This window comes from Amblyomma mixtum, chromosome 3, assembly GCF_055824585.1.
Source record: "Amblyomma mixtum isolate Tamu chromosome 3, ASM5582458v1, whole genome shotgun sequence".
Classification (NCBI taxonomy): domain Eukaryota; kingdom Metazoa; phylum Arthropoda; class Arachnida; order Ixodida; family Ixodidae; genus Amblyomma; species Amblyomma mixtum.
Genome location: NC_143014.1, coordinates 29,956,110 through 29,970,115, shown reverse-complemented (window position 1 = coordinate 29,970,115; position 14,006 = coordinate 29,956,110). Strand labels below are relative to the sequence as shown.

The window sequence follows — 14,006 nt, the reverse complement described above, 5'->3', positions numbered from 1 at the left end:
GCACCTACTTGATGCAGCTCGCTCGCCGTGTTGTTCGTTGTTCGATGCAATATTTGCCACTCGGAATTTTGGGGCAGTTTAGATGTTTACATGTTTCTTTTCCGCTTAGTTTTCTATGTGCTGGCTGTGTGGACGTAACACGGCGCTTTCGGTGAGTGATGCATTTTTAGAGGGGAGATTAACTCTCTTTTTTTTTTTTTTGCGTCGGAGATATTCGCTCACCTGTGCTCGTTTTACCCGTCTTGACCGCCCAGTTCCTTGTGTCGCCTCGCGGCCACCAAGCCCCTCCTCTTCTGGCCTTTCTCGACAACTATAGCCCACCGTTCCAATCCGTGTGCTATCCGCCCCGTCTCCCTTGCTCTTTTTCCCCCTACATCACCGCTTTTCATCACTCTTCTTTTAACGCGAAAGTATTACTAGCCCCATTGCGTGCGTGCGTGCGTGCGTGCGTGCGTGCGTGCGTGCGTGCGTGCGTGCGTGCGTGCGTGCGTGCGTGCGTGCGTGCGTGCGTGCGTGCGTGCGTGCGTGCGTGCGTGCGTGCGTGCGTGCGTGCGTGCGTCAAGCGGCCATGTGAAGCACACAGCAAGCCGGGCACCGCCACTTCAGACAATCCTGTACATTTCGTTCGTCTAGATACAGGGTCTGTTCTGAAAGTAGTAGGACTGGTTTTTTCCTGGGCGAACGAGCGGACGAGAGGTGGTCTGCGCGTGCAGTATCGTTGAAGGGGTATATTGGGAATGCTGGGGAAAATCGGCAGTCGGCTCTCGGCCGTTGAAGAGAGGAGGTCGCTTGTACTGTTAACCCCTGTCGAAACGTCTCGTCACGCAGAATCGTTGAGCGTTTACTGGATCGGCGATACGCGATCAAATTTTGAGTAAATCTTGGTAAAACGGGCAAAGAGACTCACAACATGATTAAGGAGGCCTACGGTGACACTTCCATGGTAGAACAGGTGTTTTTTGAGTGGCACAAGCTTTTCCGAGAAGGTAAGGAAAGACTAGAGGAAGACGACCGCTCCAGACGCCCTTCGGCCAGCAAGACCAACGGAAATGTGTAGCGAGTGAAACATTTACTTAACAGTGATCGTAGAATGAGTATCAGAATGATTGCTGATGACTTGAGCATTCCTCAAACCCAAGTTTTTGAGATCGTGACAGAAAACTTATCCATGAGGAAAGCGTGCGCGAAGTTGGTGCCGGGAGTGTTGTCAGAGGAGGAAAAGGCATAGCGGTAGGATCTTCATCATGTGAATGAGGACCCCGATTTTTTGCACAAGGCGGCGACGCTGCCTCAGCCCCCTACAGCCTCGACTTGGCCCCGCCAGACTTTTTTCTATTCCAGAGAATAAAATCGACGCTCGAGGGGAAACATCATGGATCGGTAGAGGTGGTTCAACAGGCCGTGACGAGGGAGCTAAACAGCATTCCGGTCCAGGCGTTCCTGGAGGCGTACGAAAACTGTGAAACTCATAGGCAGCAGCGTGTAGGTGCGGAAGGGTGCTACCATGAAAAATTGTAATCGTTGGTACTATTCTCTTGAATAAATTTTGTTTAAAAAAATTAGTCCTACTACTTTCAGAACAGACCATGTATACTCCCCATTCGCCGACATTCATGTAGCGCCAGTTTTCCGGACATTTGTACTACAATTTCGACGCAACCGTTTGTCGTACAGCGTTCCGGCTGGTGTCATATACGATTTCTCGTTGCATATAGCTTACATGTGCTAGCCAAGTTGAAGGCTATCTTGCGACAGGGACTCGAACCGACGGCATATGCAACTTTAATTGCGTGCCTCCCCAGGCTTCCGTGTAAAACTTGTGATGCAACCACTTGTACAGCGTTCCAGATGGTGTGTGTCTTTGTGGGTGTTCGGAACAACCAGACGTCTACGTCTTGCGTCCACGACACGCAATCTCGGCCAACCTCATCGCCGTGCAGCGAGAGGGTCCGAGCGTTTGCGGTCTGGTGCGCAACCAGTACGGAAACACAAACTTGTAGGAAAGGACTTCAAAGGCGGACCTCCAAGGGGCGAACTATGTATCACTGCGAAATTCTCGCGGCGAAAAATCCTGCGTGGTGCGCTGCCGCGATCCTCCATGCGAGGAAGAAGCGAACGCCGGCGGAGCGTGCCGCCATCGAGTCAGGCTGGCTAAGCGCTGTGTGTAGCCGTCGCAGCGACACTCTCATTGCTTACAGTAGAGAAGCGCCTGCAGAATACATGAAAATAGCAGACAAAATCGCGCAGAAAAAAAAGCGCGGCGCAGCGGTATATATCGTACCGGTACCGGTTTTCGCGATGTTCGCATCGCCGGGCGACGTTCTCGCGTTATTCGCAGGTTTTTCTGCCCTTGCAGGTGGGCCTTAATGCGTGCGCAAACATTACGCGTAAACAATGCACCAAGGGACAGTAATGTTTTCTCGTACACGTAAGCAGTCTTGAGCCTCTCTGCCGATTTTTTTTTTTTTTTTCGTTCAAGAACGCCGTTTCGAGAGCGCCGTTTCGAGAGCCTGTAAAGCCCTTCCTTTGCTACAGATCTCACAGAAACTTGCCTGAAAAACTCGTGCGTTTTGAAAAAGGCGTGAAATGGGCGGAGCGCATGCAGGATGTGAAGCGGCGTGTTTGTACGGCCCAGAACGTTCGTTTTTTGATGGGCTCGCGGCCATCAGCGGCGGTTCTCTGTGCTGCACGTGTGCGTTGCTGTCGGCTGCCGAGAGCGGTGTATAGTAACGCCGAAAACGCCTAGTCGGGGCGACGACGCCGCTGGTAACACAATCCGCTGTACTAGCTATCTGGTTGTGGCTGTTCCGGTTGTGCTTCGCTGAATCGAGACGCTTCTGTTACCGCTACTGTTGCGGCGCGGATGCTCCAGTGTTGGTACCTGGGCTTTTCGCTTTGTTAGCTCTTTCGGTTCTTAGTTCCCTCGCCCCGTTTTGACTCGTTCTTTTTTTTTTGTGTGTGTGTGGCCCAATCGCGCCGTGGGGGATGCACATCGCATCGGCACGCGCGATGTTCTGGCAGACAGAGGGGTGGGGAGCTTCCGGAAGGGAGTGCAAAGCGCAGGTTATTGTTTTCGAGCGCGATGCAAGTTTTGGTCCAGAGCCTTGCCTGTGAAAGTCATGTTCAAAGCCATTGCTAATGTGCTAATGTCATTGGCTCTTGCGCTGAATGAGTGTGTACTCTGATGGAAAAATGAAATAGCAGCCGATTCGAAGCCATTTTCGGAGCAGTACGTGTCCCTCAGCCACGATAACCTTTGCACCATCGTAGGACGCCTTGTGTACTCAAACACCCTATTTTAAAATCGGAACCCTATTTTTAAAATCGCTGAATTATGTTAACTAGTAAGCTGGGGAACTAATTTCTTGTAGTTAAGTTTTCAACTGTTAGAGTCGGGTGCCTGAATGCAACGTGGCGCCTGACTAATAGCCATAACAGCTGTTGGAAGTTCGAAAACGTGGTTACCATCGGTACTGCGCCTCAGCAGTTTCTGACCACTTCTCGCGCAATTCAAAAAGCGCGCGCGCGCCACGTGACCTTCTCTGTCCCGCCCGCGCTGCGGTTACTGCAGTGCTCACCGCTGCTAACGTGAGCTACCGCTGCTCCGCACTCACACGCATGCACGCACACATACATACACATTCATTCATACATGCATGCATACGTACACGCGTGCACACATGCATACATGCGTATACACACATACCCGGGTGTCCCAGCTGAATGTAACCAAGCTTTTGAAATATATATATATATATATATATATATATACAGTGTCCTTGCCCCAGAGAAACCAACTGTTGGTTGTTCAGAGTCGCATGGCCTACCTAGTCTGCAATATTTTTAGTTCTTCAAAGTCAATTGGTTAAGCCTAATTTGCTAACTTTTTAATTATCGACTTGAGGAACAAAGTGTCAATAGAAGAGTTGTACATCGTCTCGAAAAACGGCTAGCAGTGCTGCTTCCATCAAGGTACGATTTACGTAGTTTTATGTATTGGCCTTGAAAGCTCTCACCTGACCAGTTTCTGCCTCGTATCTCTGCCCCATTCGTGGAGAGCACTTCAGAAAAAAAAACGGATTTTGTTCTCCAAGACGCGTTTTCGGACGTTGAAGCGGCACCGTTGTCACGTGGAAGTTTTTTTTTATTATTATTATTGTGCCAGTTATTGTTTAACGCCAGTAAAAAAAAATAACGTAAGCGGTACCTCGGTGCAAACGTTTTAGTCATCTATTTTTCAAAGCGATCTACAACTTTTCCATTCACACTTTGTTCATCAATTCAATCATTAAAAAGGTAATTAGGCTGAACTAATGAACTTTGAAGAACGAAAAAATACTGCAGATTGTCACGCAACTCTGAACAACCCTCAGTTGGTTTCACGCGGCCAGGACATTGCGTGTTTTGAAAGCTTGCTCACATTTAGCTGGGACACCTATGTAACCAAGCTTTTCAAAAGACACGGGGTGTCCTAGCCGTCTGAAACCAAATGAGGGTTGTTTAGAGTCGCGTGACCTAGTCTGCAGTATTTTTTCGTTCCTCAAGGTTGAATAATTAGTTAAGCTTAATTAACTAGCTTTTTAATTATTGACTTGAGGAACAAAGTGTAAATGGAAAAGTTGTAGATCGCTTTGAGAAACAGCTTACTGGGACATTTGCAGCAAAGTAGTATTTACGTAAAGTAGTTTTTTTACCGGCCTTTAACCACAACCCGCACAATAAGAAAAAGCTGCCGCATGACAACTGTGGCACTTCAACGTCCCAAGAAGCGCCTTAAAGAATAAAATCAGTTTTTTCTGAACTCTTCTCTTCGATTAGAGTTTGGGTGCACATTGGGGCAGAGAAGTGAGCGAGCAGCTGGTCACGTGACAACTTTCTTTTAAGGCCAATAAATGAAGCTACGTAAATCGTAACTTGACGGAAACAGCACTACTAGCGGTTTTTCGAGGCGATCTAAAACTTTTTCATTGACACTTTCTTCTTGAAGTGAATAATTAAAAAGTTAGCTAATTAAACTTAACTAATTACTGAACTTTGAAGAGCGAAAAAATACTCAAGACTAGGCCACGCGACTATGAACAACCCTCAGTTGGTTTCACTGGACTAGGACACTTCGTCTTTTTTAAAAGTTTGGTTACATTTAGCTGGGACACCCGGTATACACACGCTGTTTCAGCGAAGGTGAACCAGTGTTTAGAAAATAGGCTTTTTGAGCTGCTGAGGCGGCTTCTGCGACATTATAATACCGGTGTTCGCGTGCTTCAGAAAAGAGGCGAAATCATGTTAACTTGTAAGCTGGTTAACAATACTAATAGTGAACTTTTAACTGTCACATGGCGCCTGGTTGCGATCAAAGATTTGTAACTTTAGGCTAGAGTGATAGCCGATACATTCGTCCCGCTGCTTAGTTGTGGCGGCTGTGGGTGACGATTTAATTTTAGGTTCAGCGAAATTTCCGACGACAAAGTTTGGCTCGCGGATTGCACACGCGGATGACCAGAACGCTTATTTTTCTTCTCAGAGCATTCAGTCGTTCGCGCAACGCTATTTTTTCTGAAAGGGCCCACAGTGCCACCCGGCGGACGTGAATAAAGCGTTCTACACAGCGGCGTGTGTGATTCGCATGCTTCCATCGGCTCGCGCTCTCGCGATTTTCTTAGTTGGCTCAGTAGGCACTTTTAGTTCGGCGTATGTGCTGAGCTCACGGCGTTGCGTGCGCTGTGAACGGCGCAGACATGACACTCTTTAGTTTGCCGTGCCGTTGCGTTCCTCAAGCGCACGTGTAGTACATAGTGGGTGGCGCTGTCTAGTGACAAGGCGACAAAGCACATCAACGCTGAGTTGCATGAGCACAAAGGGTATTCCACATCATCATCATCACCATGAACTGCATATAGTGAGGCCTAAGAGCTTGAAAATGGTCAAATTATCTGAAAAATAAGAGCTAGTTGTTGCTTATAATTTATACCTTTACGTGTGAGCGAGAGTGGGCGAAATAAAGGCGAACGACATCATTTACAGCGAGCTATCGCGTATAATGATGCAGGGCGGCATGTAATTGGGCCATGTATTTGTTCTGAAGCGGGCGAGCAGCGCGCCGTCTTCTTGCTAACCCATCCCGTAACGTGCCCGTAGCGCGCGCTATGGTTTGTAGCGTGCGTACACACGCAATACGCGGCGAGACACGTAGCATTCTGCGCATGCGCATTCGTTACCCGTAGGATCGCTGCGTGCGCCCCAACTAAAAATGTTTATTAATGACTCCTCTGTTTTACGACGCTTGACGCTGCTGGCTTCGCAAAAATCTTGAGACTTTTACGCCCGAAAGCAGCTTCAGAAGCCATTAGTCAGTCGCGCCGCCAGCAGTTTCTTTTTTTCTTTTTTTTGCGCACCGCCTGAGTGGAGCTGACCGTCACATGCTGAGCAGCCGGGCACCTTTAAATGCCGGGGGTTTTCCCGCACGATTAGCTCCGCTGTCTCTTTCTTTCTGAGTTAACGTCTCTGCAGGTACGGTCCTCACCTTTTCATCGCGAAGATGGTTGCAGCGAAGCGATGGCCGCACTATCCGGGGAGAGGCGGCGTCCCCCAGAATTCGTTAAGTCGTCCGTGCTTGACTAATGCGCGACTTAAGTCATCCTTTTTAATTGAGCGTCCCTCTCTCTCTCTCTCCTTCATTTGCGCGGCAGTAAGGCACGCGTTTCTTCGACAGCGCTGCTTTTAAGACGCTCGAGATTTCATTGCTCGCCGTAATTTATCGGAATGTGGATGCGGAGGATTAGCATGTCGGCGTGTGCTGTGTGTGCAACAAGCTGCGCGTTTCGTTCGAGGGGCGCATTGCGTTTCCGAGCACGCTTGCTGTCGCTTTGAAAGGACGCCGCCATAAAATGCATGGGGGGAAAAAACATTCCTCCCTCTGTTCTTTTTTTTTTTTTCGCTTCGCAAAGCTGGATGGACGTCAAGGACGCACGTCGACGTTGGATCTTTGTTGTTGGTCTTCGGCCTTTCCATCGCGAGGCCTAGTGCAAACAGTTCGCCCGTGTCCGGTCGCAAATGCACTGTCCGCGTAGCGCTCCATGGGATCGAAGCTTGGCGTGATTGATTCCCCGCGTGAGCGGCGACTGCCCAGAGGAAATGGATTATTTCCGTGTGGATCGCTGTTGTGGCCTGGCGGACATTCCGTCGGTTGCGCCGAGGGCATCAGCGTCCTTGACAGTGGATCGTTTTTGGCGCCTAATTTACTTTTAACTTGCGGCTACACGTTTCGCGCTTACATCGCAGCTAGTTCCTTTCGGCCTGTGGAGCGTGACATGGTCAATGTTTTTCGGTAACGAGGGAGCAAGAGGGGGTGGAGGGGGGGGGGGGGGGGGGTTCGTTCTGCTGCTTCGCCCGAGAGCGGTCACGGCCTCTTGGCCGGCTGCGCTCCAGCGGAGGGCACAGCGAGCGCTTGCGCATTGAGATTTTGCCACAGAAGGAGCGACCCTGTGTGACGGCGCCTCTTTTGTGCTTCGAAACGTCGGTTGCGCTTTCTCCGAAGCATCGGAAGCTGTGCTGGTGGACGAAGCATCGCACATTGGACGAATTATATGGTCTGGCGGTTTGGCCGCACTGCTCTTGCCGAGGCCACTTCTTTGTGTGTGCGCACTCCCCTTATAAAATTCTGGTTATGAGTCGATAGCACCATCCTATCATTTGGTTCCTTGCAGCATGTGCCGCGTCTTGCTTGCACCGTTTCGCCCGCTGGCGGGCAACTATTCTCTTCTGCTGCCATTTCGGCGCGCCTGCCGCCTTCGTCATGCAAGAATGACGGCAGACGAGGAATGCGCCCGCAGTGCCGTTGGCGCTTGCGACCCCTCTCTCATATTTCACTCTGTGGCCAGACCAGTTCTTGTCAGCGGCCTTCAAGACGCCGCTTGCAATAAGCAGTCAGTGCGTCTGGAAGAATCTTGCAGCTATGTGGCACATTAGTACGTGTAGTACTCTTGTAGCAGTTAAAGCCAGAGTACACCCTCTGGCAAAAGTAAAGGACCTCAAAGGATTTTGCTTCAGGGACACGCTGTGCGGCTAGTTTAATATGCATGGCCAGCACTCTCTTGAAGTTGAGATGAACTCTCGTCTTCGCCCCTCCAATGCTTAGGGCGTTGGAGCCCAAGGGGTTTGCTTTACAAACTATGCAGATCTTTCAAATTGTCCTGTGGCAGCTTGCTGCGCTTCTCCTTCAAGTTTGCATATTTCGTCCGTTGCTTTGCCTTTGCAGGGATGTCAGGAATTCTCGGCTCATCTTTTCACGACGTCAACTTGGGCAGGCAGTTCAGAGGCCATGAGAGATGCGGCTCGTAAAAACAACCCAAGGTTTTACTCGAACGGGCGTTGGCGTGAAGGAGTGCAGTGCCCAGTGTCGGTTTGCCTGACAGAGGTTCCTTGCGGCTCGCGATCGCAGCTGATAAAGCGTTTGTGGCAACGATGTTTCTCGCAGGAGAAAAAAAAAACAAATTAAGAACCTCTACAGCACCGTTGTATAGAGACGCCAGAGCCTCCTGAGTGCAGCTGCAGATTTTCGGAGCTTTGCCGTTCGTTTTCACTGTTAGTTCGCTGCTGCCCGCTGTGTTCGTTTTGCAGAGTGCTTTTCTTAGTTCTCGGTGCGTATAAACTTCGGACAACTCTGCTGTGGCTGTACTGAACGTTAAATGATCTCTCTGAAAACACTTCCTCATTCAATTGCGTGCTATCTTCTTGTCGCTTCTTTTGCGTCGCATCAAGCAAACAAATCCCGCAATGGGCCGGCTTCGAGAGAAAAATGGGACGTCTGCGAGAGTATACCTCTGGAAAAAAGACTGTAGAGACGTAGCCCACGGACGCACCACGGGGACTGTAACTGTGTGTCAGCCTCGGTGCACGCATCGAGGTGCAGCTGGCCAAATCTTTAGCTGGCTTGCGTGACAGCCACGTTTCCCGTGCTCCTGCAGCTTGTGACGGAGCAAACTTGCGAAAATATGAAATCAAAGCACAGGCTCACTAATCCCGTGCTTAATATTGAGCTTTCCGCAAGTTTGCTTCGTCGTAAAGCACAGGAGCGGAGAAAAAGCGACCTTCGAGCACGCCAGCTGAAGGTTTGGCTGGCTGTACCTTAGCCTTGTGCAGAACTTTTTGCCGTCTGACGGCCGTCGCGCCCGTTTCCGTCACGTGAGCGGATGGCTGCAGCAACGATGGACAGTTCGTCGTTCCTAATTTCGGGCTGTGTTGTGAAGTACGAAATCATTTCTGGTGCCAAAAGTGCAACATGGAAATCGGTTACTCAGAAACTACGTTTTCGCGAAAACAAATGTTCTGTTCGGTATAAGATATAAAATGATTATTTGCCAAATGTGCGTAGTTTAAAATATCTGGGAGTGTCTGTTCCATTTGATGTGGGCTGCCGAACGCATGTAGCGTATAATTAGTTGTTTCTTGAGGGCGAAGTTGAGCTCAGCGAAATACGTTGGACGTGGTGATTCAGGAAGTTTATCCGCCCAAAGGTAAAGTATGTCTTGTAGCCTATGTCTTGTAGCATTGTTGTAGCAATGCATCGGGTGCATTGTTTACGCGTAATGTTTGTAACTGTATTAAAGCTCTTTCCTTCTAGTTTGAGTGTTTGCGTATTGACTGCGCACCAGACCGCAAACGTTCGTATCCTCTCGCTGCAAGGCGATGAGGTTGGCCGAGTTTGCATGTCGTAGACGGAAGACGTAGACGTTTGGTTGCAGTTTGCGAACTGAGTTTATTTCAGGTGTTGAGCACTTCGACATCATCCGCGAATGACACCACCCAGAGAGCTTTGCGACGTACGGTTGCATCAAAACTTTGATATGAAAGTCTGAGAAGGCATAAAATTGAAGGTGCGTCGTCGGTTCGAATCCCTGTCGCAAGGTAACCTCCAACTTTACTACCACATGTAAGCTATATGCAACAAGAAATCGTGTGTCACCACCCGGAACGCTGTACGACAAACGGTTGCGTCACAATTTTGGTACGAATGTCGGGAAAACTGGCGCCACATGGAGGTTTTCTAGTGACGATTTATATGTCTTCAGAAAAGCCCGGATATTTTGTATAAAAACTTCATTAACCTTTGCACAAAATTCCTTCAGTCGCTTTGAAAGTACTCTCTATTAAATGGGATGCACTTGTCAAGTCTTCTTTCCCACTGTTTGAAGCATCTTCGGAACTCTTAAACTTTGATATCGTCCAGTGCCCTTTGCGAAGCTGGTTTTGCGGCCTCCACATCACGAAAACGCTTCCATTTTTAGATTTTTCATCATTCTCGGAAAGTTAAAAAAAGTCGCACGGGGCTAGGTCTGGTGAATACGGAGGGTGGGGAACGACAGGTCATCATCGGGATGCCAATTAGTGGGTCACTCGTAAGGCCGTGTGTGCGGGGGCGTTGTCGTGATGAAGGAACCAGCGCCTGATCGCCAAAGTTCCGGGCGTTTCCTCCGCACATCCTCTCGCAGACGTCTTAAAACTTACAATTAAAAATTAAGGGGGCACTTTGTTGACCTAAAGGGCTGCGAGGCGAAAGCCTTAATGCTTGTGTCACTGATGTCTTGCAACGCTGCCAGGGAGGCCACAGAACGCCATCGCCTGTTAGGCTCAACGCCTTGCTCGACGGTAAATTGGTTTTTGAGGAAAAGAAATGTATCTCTCTCGCATATCTCGGTGGACGCCTGAACCTCGCCGCAAGGGAAGGGAGGAAGATGGGAGTGAACGATAACGCCGTATTAGCTAGACGCGCCTTTGTTCATTCCAAACCATCGAGTTGGCATGGCGGAGTGGTTACCGTGCTCGTCTCGCACTCCGGAGACCCTGGTTCGATTCCCCAACTCGACCGATTTCCTACTCAGTTTTATTTATTTATCTGGCCTGACTAGAAAGGTTAATTAGACTAACTGGTCTTTACTATTGTTCTAATGCCATCCATCATGTCCTGTCACTCACCTGTCAAGTGATGGAACTCTTTAGAATATTCGACACAATGTCTATGAAACTTCTAGACACGTCTAACTATTAATGATAGTTAAGCAAGACTCGCACATTCCGTGATACTAGTTAATGTATGGTTAGTGATAGTTAACGGGGCCTTGACTAGTACACTGATCAATTAGTGTTAAGGTACAGGCGCAGTGCTGTCTCACAGGCCACTTCTTAACTGCTACTAATTACGAATTAGTCATTAAGTGGAAGGATATAATTATGAAATTCATTTATATCATGCTCCGGTGTCTTTCGATCGCACCCGATTAAGTATCGATTGGCTATTGATTGGCATGTGCCCATATAAGGCATGCATCCGAAACGCGGGCACATTTGCTAACACGTCTTGGTCACGTCATTATGAGGCATTAAAGGTTTTCGCCTTAAAAGTGCTGGATAACAGTCTGGCCAGGGGGAACAAATCCTTGATGCACAATTGCACGAACATCAAAAAAGACTAAGGTCATCGTCTTCACATTCGACTTCAATTGTCATGCTTTTTTCGGTCTGGGAGAGTAGGGAGACTTCCACTGACTTGACGCTTGCTTAGTTTCTGGCTCATACCCGTAACACCAACTCCCATCGCCTGTAATGACTTTGGTCAAAAGGTTTTGCATCACTGTAAGTCCCGGCTCAAATTCACTCGAAAGTTTTTTGATCCTGTGTGAGAAGGTGAGGAACAAATTTAGCGGAAACACGTCTCATTTGCAACTGCTCAGTCAAAATCCGCTGGCACGAGCTCCAACTCACGTCTGTCTCTTCTGAAATTCGGTCGATCGTGAAACGACGATATTCGTTGATTTTTTGCTGAATTTTTTCAACGTTTTCATATCGAGACGTTAAAGGACGCCCAGAACGAGCATGGTCAACGCTCATCTCGCCACGTTTCAAGCGCCAAAACCACTCTAAAACTTGTGTGCGGCTCATAGCATCCTCTTTAAAAGCCTGTTGTAACATTTGGTAAGCTTCCGTTGCCGATTTTTCAAGCAGGAAACAAAATTTAAAACACACTCTTCGTTCTTTTAAATTTTCCATAACGACTTCGCAGGCGGAACAAAATAACAGCAAGTGAAACACAACACTACGCTCAAACAACTTACAAACTGACGCCGTCTGCACAGCTGTGAAGGTTTCTGCCTACCCCATCTAGCGGTAGAACTTTCTACTACATCTATGAATGGCAGCACGCTCTCAGTTCGTTTTTTTGGGGGGTCCCCCCCCCCCCCTCGTGTGTGTGCGTGTGTGCGCGCGTATATATACCAGGTGTTTCAGCGACCACTTGCAAAAATTTCCATGAATAGAATTTTCGGGGTAAAGATATGGCTTTTGCAGCATAGTATTACCAGTGTTGGCGGACACCAGAAAACCGATGAATCGTATTAATTAGTAAACTGGTTAACTAATTTTTAATAATTAACTTTCGCAGTTAAGCGCCTAGTTGCAATTAGATATTTGTAGCCAGTCATTGGTAACAGCCATATCAGTTTTTAGAATTTCGAAAATGTGATTATCCTTGGCGCTGTGGCTCGACAAAATTTGGCGTTTTCGACTAGTTACGTGCACTGGAGGGGATGCTTTGCCTGCATGCTTTCGATAGCGCATGCATTTTTCGCACGATGCGGCCAAACTTTGTCGAGCCACAGCGGTGAGGGTAATTGCGTTTTCGAAATTCTAAAAACTGATATGGCTATTACTAATGACCGGCTACAAGTCTCTAATTACAACTAGGCGGATAACTCTACTAGTTAAAAAGTTAATTATTAAAAATTAGTTAACCAGCCTACTACTTCAGACGATTTACCGGTTTTCTGGTGTCCGCAAACAGTGGTAATATTATGCCGCAAAAGCCATACTTTTACCACAAAAAGCCTGCTTTCGAGAATTTTTGAAAGTGTTTGCTGAAACACCCGGTATATATATATATATATATATATATATATATATATATATATATATATATATATATATATATTTCTTGGCGGCTGATTGATTAATATAAGATAAAGTCACCAGAAATTAAAAAAACATAACAAGATTTAATTCACGACGTTTCGGCTCGAAAAAGGCTGGAGCCGAAACGTCGTGAATTAAATCCTGTTATGTGTTCAATTTCTGGTGACTTTATCTTATATATATATATATATATATATATATATATATATATATATATATATATATATATATATATATATATATATATATATATATATATATATAAAGACGAACGACATGTATAGGATTGTCTAAAGTGGCAGTGCTCAGCTTGCTGTGTGCGTCATGCGGCCGTTTGATGGTCACCCTATTTTTTCTTGCCATCGCCGAATTTTCTGTACAATCCGTGATTACATACACGCACGCACACACGCCGCTGGATTTTCTCGTAAAAGGACTAGTAATGTTTTCGCATTAAAAACAGCCAGATTTATGTGTTCTAAGTGCACAAAAGCCTATTTAGTGCCGAGTTGCTGGTTTGTAGCCTACAAACAAGACCTGCATACGGCCCTTCTCTAAGGATAGCAACCCGGTTGAACCATAATGCTACCATTATCTCGTTTGTTGCACGCACTGCCATTTTAGGTTTGTAGCGGTAGCTATTTCTGCTAGCCATCAGCCGTGGACATAGTTTCGCGCCTGTCTGAAGGTGCTGTGCGGAAAACGGGTTAGTGGCGCGCCCGATGGATGGCGCTGCGGCGCTCGCTCCAAATGTCTGGATGTGTGCATTCATGAAGGAAGAGAATGTTTAAAGACCCATGAAGAACACCTCAAGACGAAGGAAAAGAGTAACGTGGTGATAATTAACCGTACAACGCTATGGGGACACAAAAGACATGAAGTACGGCGACGACTTTCGAAGGGCGTAGTGGTTCCGGAGGCTGACATTTGCGAACACGGTGCTAGGAGGACGAGATCACCCGGAAAAGGCTTGTCAGATTAGCTGTAGGTGCTTGTGGAAAAACAACAAAACGAAGCTGTACAGGGGGATAGGGGTTGACCGTTCT

The 14,006-nt window shown here is 47.7% G+C and overlaps 1 protein-coding gene across 4 annotated transcripts in view; it reads left to right on the top strand.

Annotated features, from left to right (window-relative positions):
- Positions 1 to 14,006, top strand: part of Ae2 (anion exchange protein Ae2) — a 198,781-nt gene that overhangs the window by 73,822 nt on the left and 110,953 nt on the right. The window lies entirely within an intron of this gene.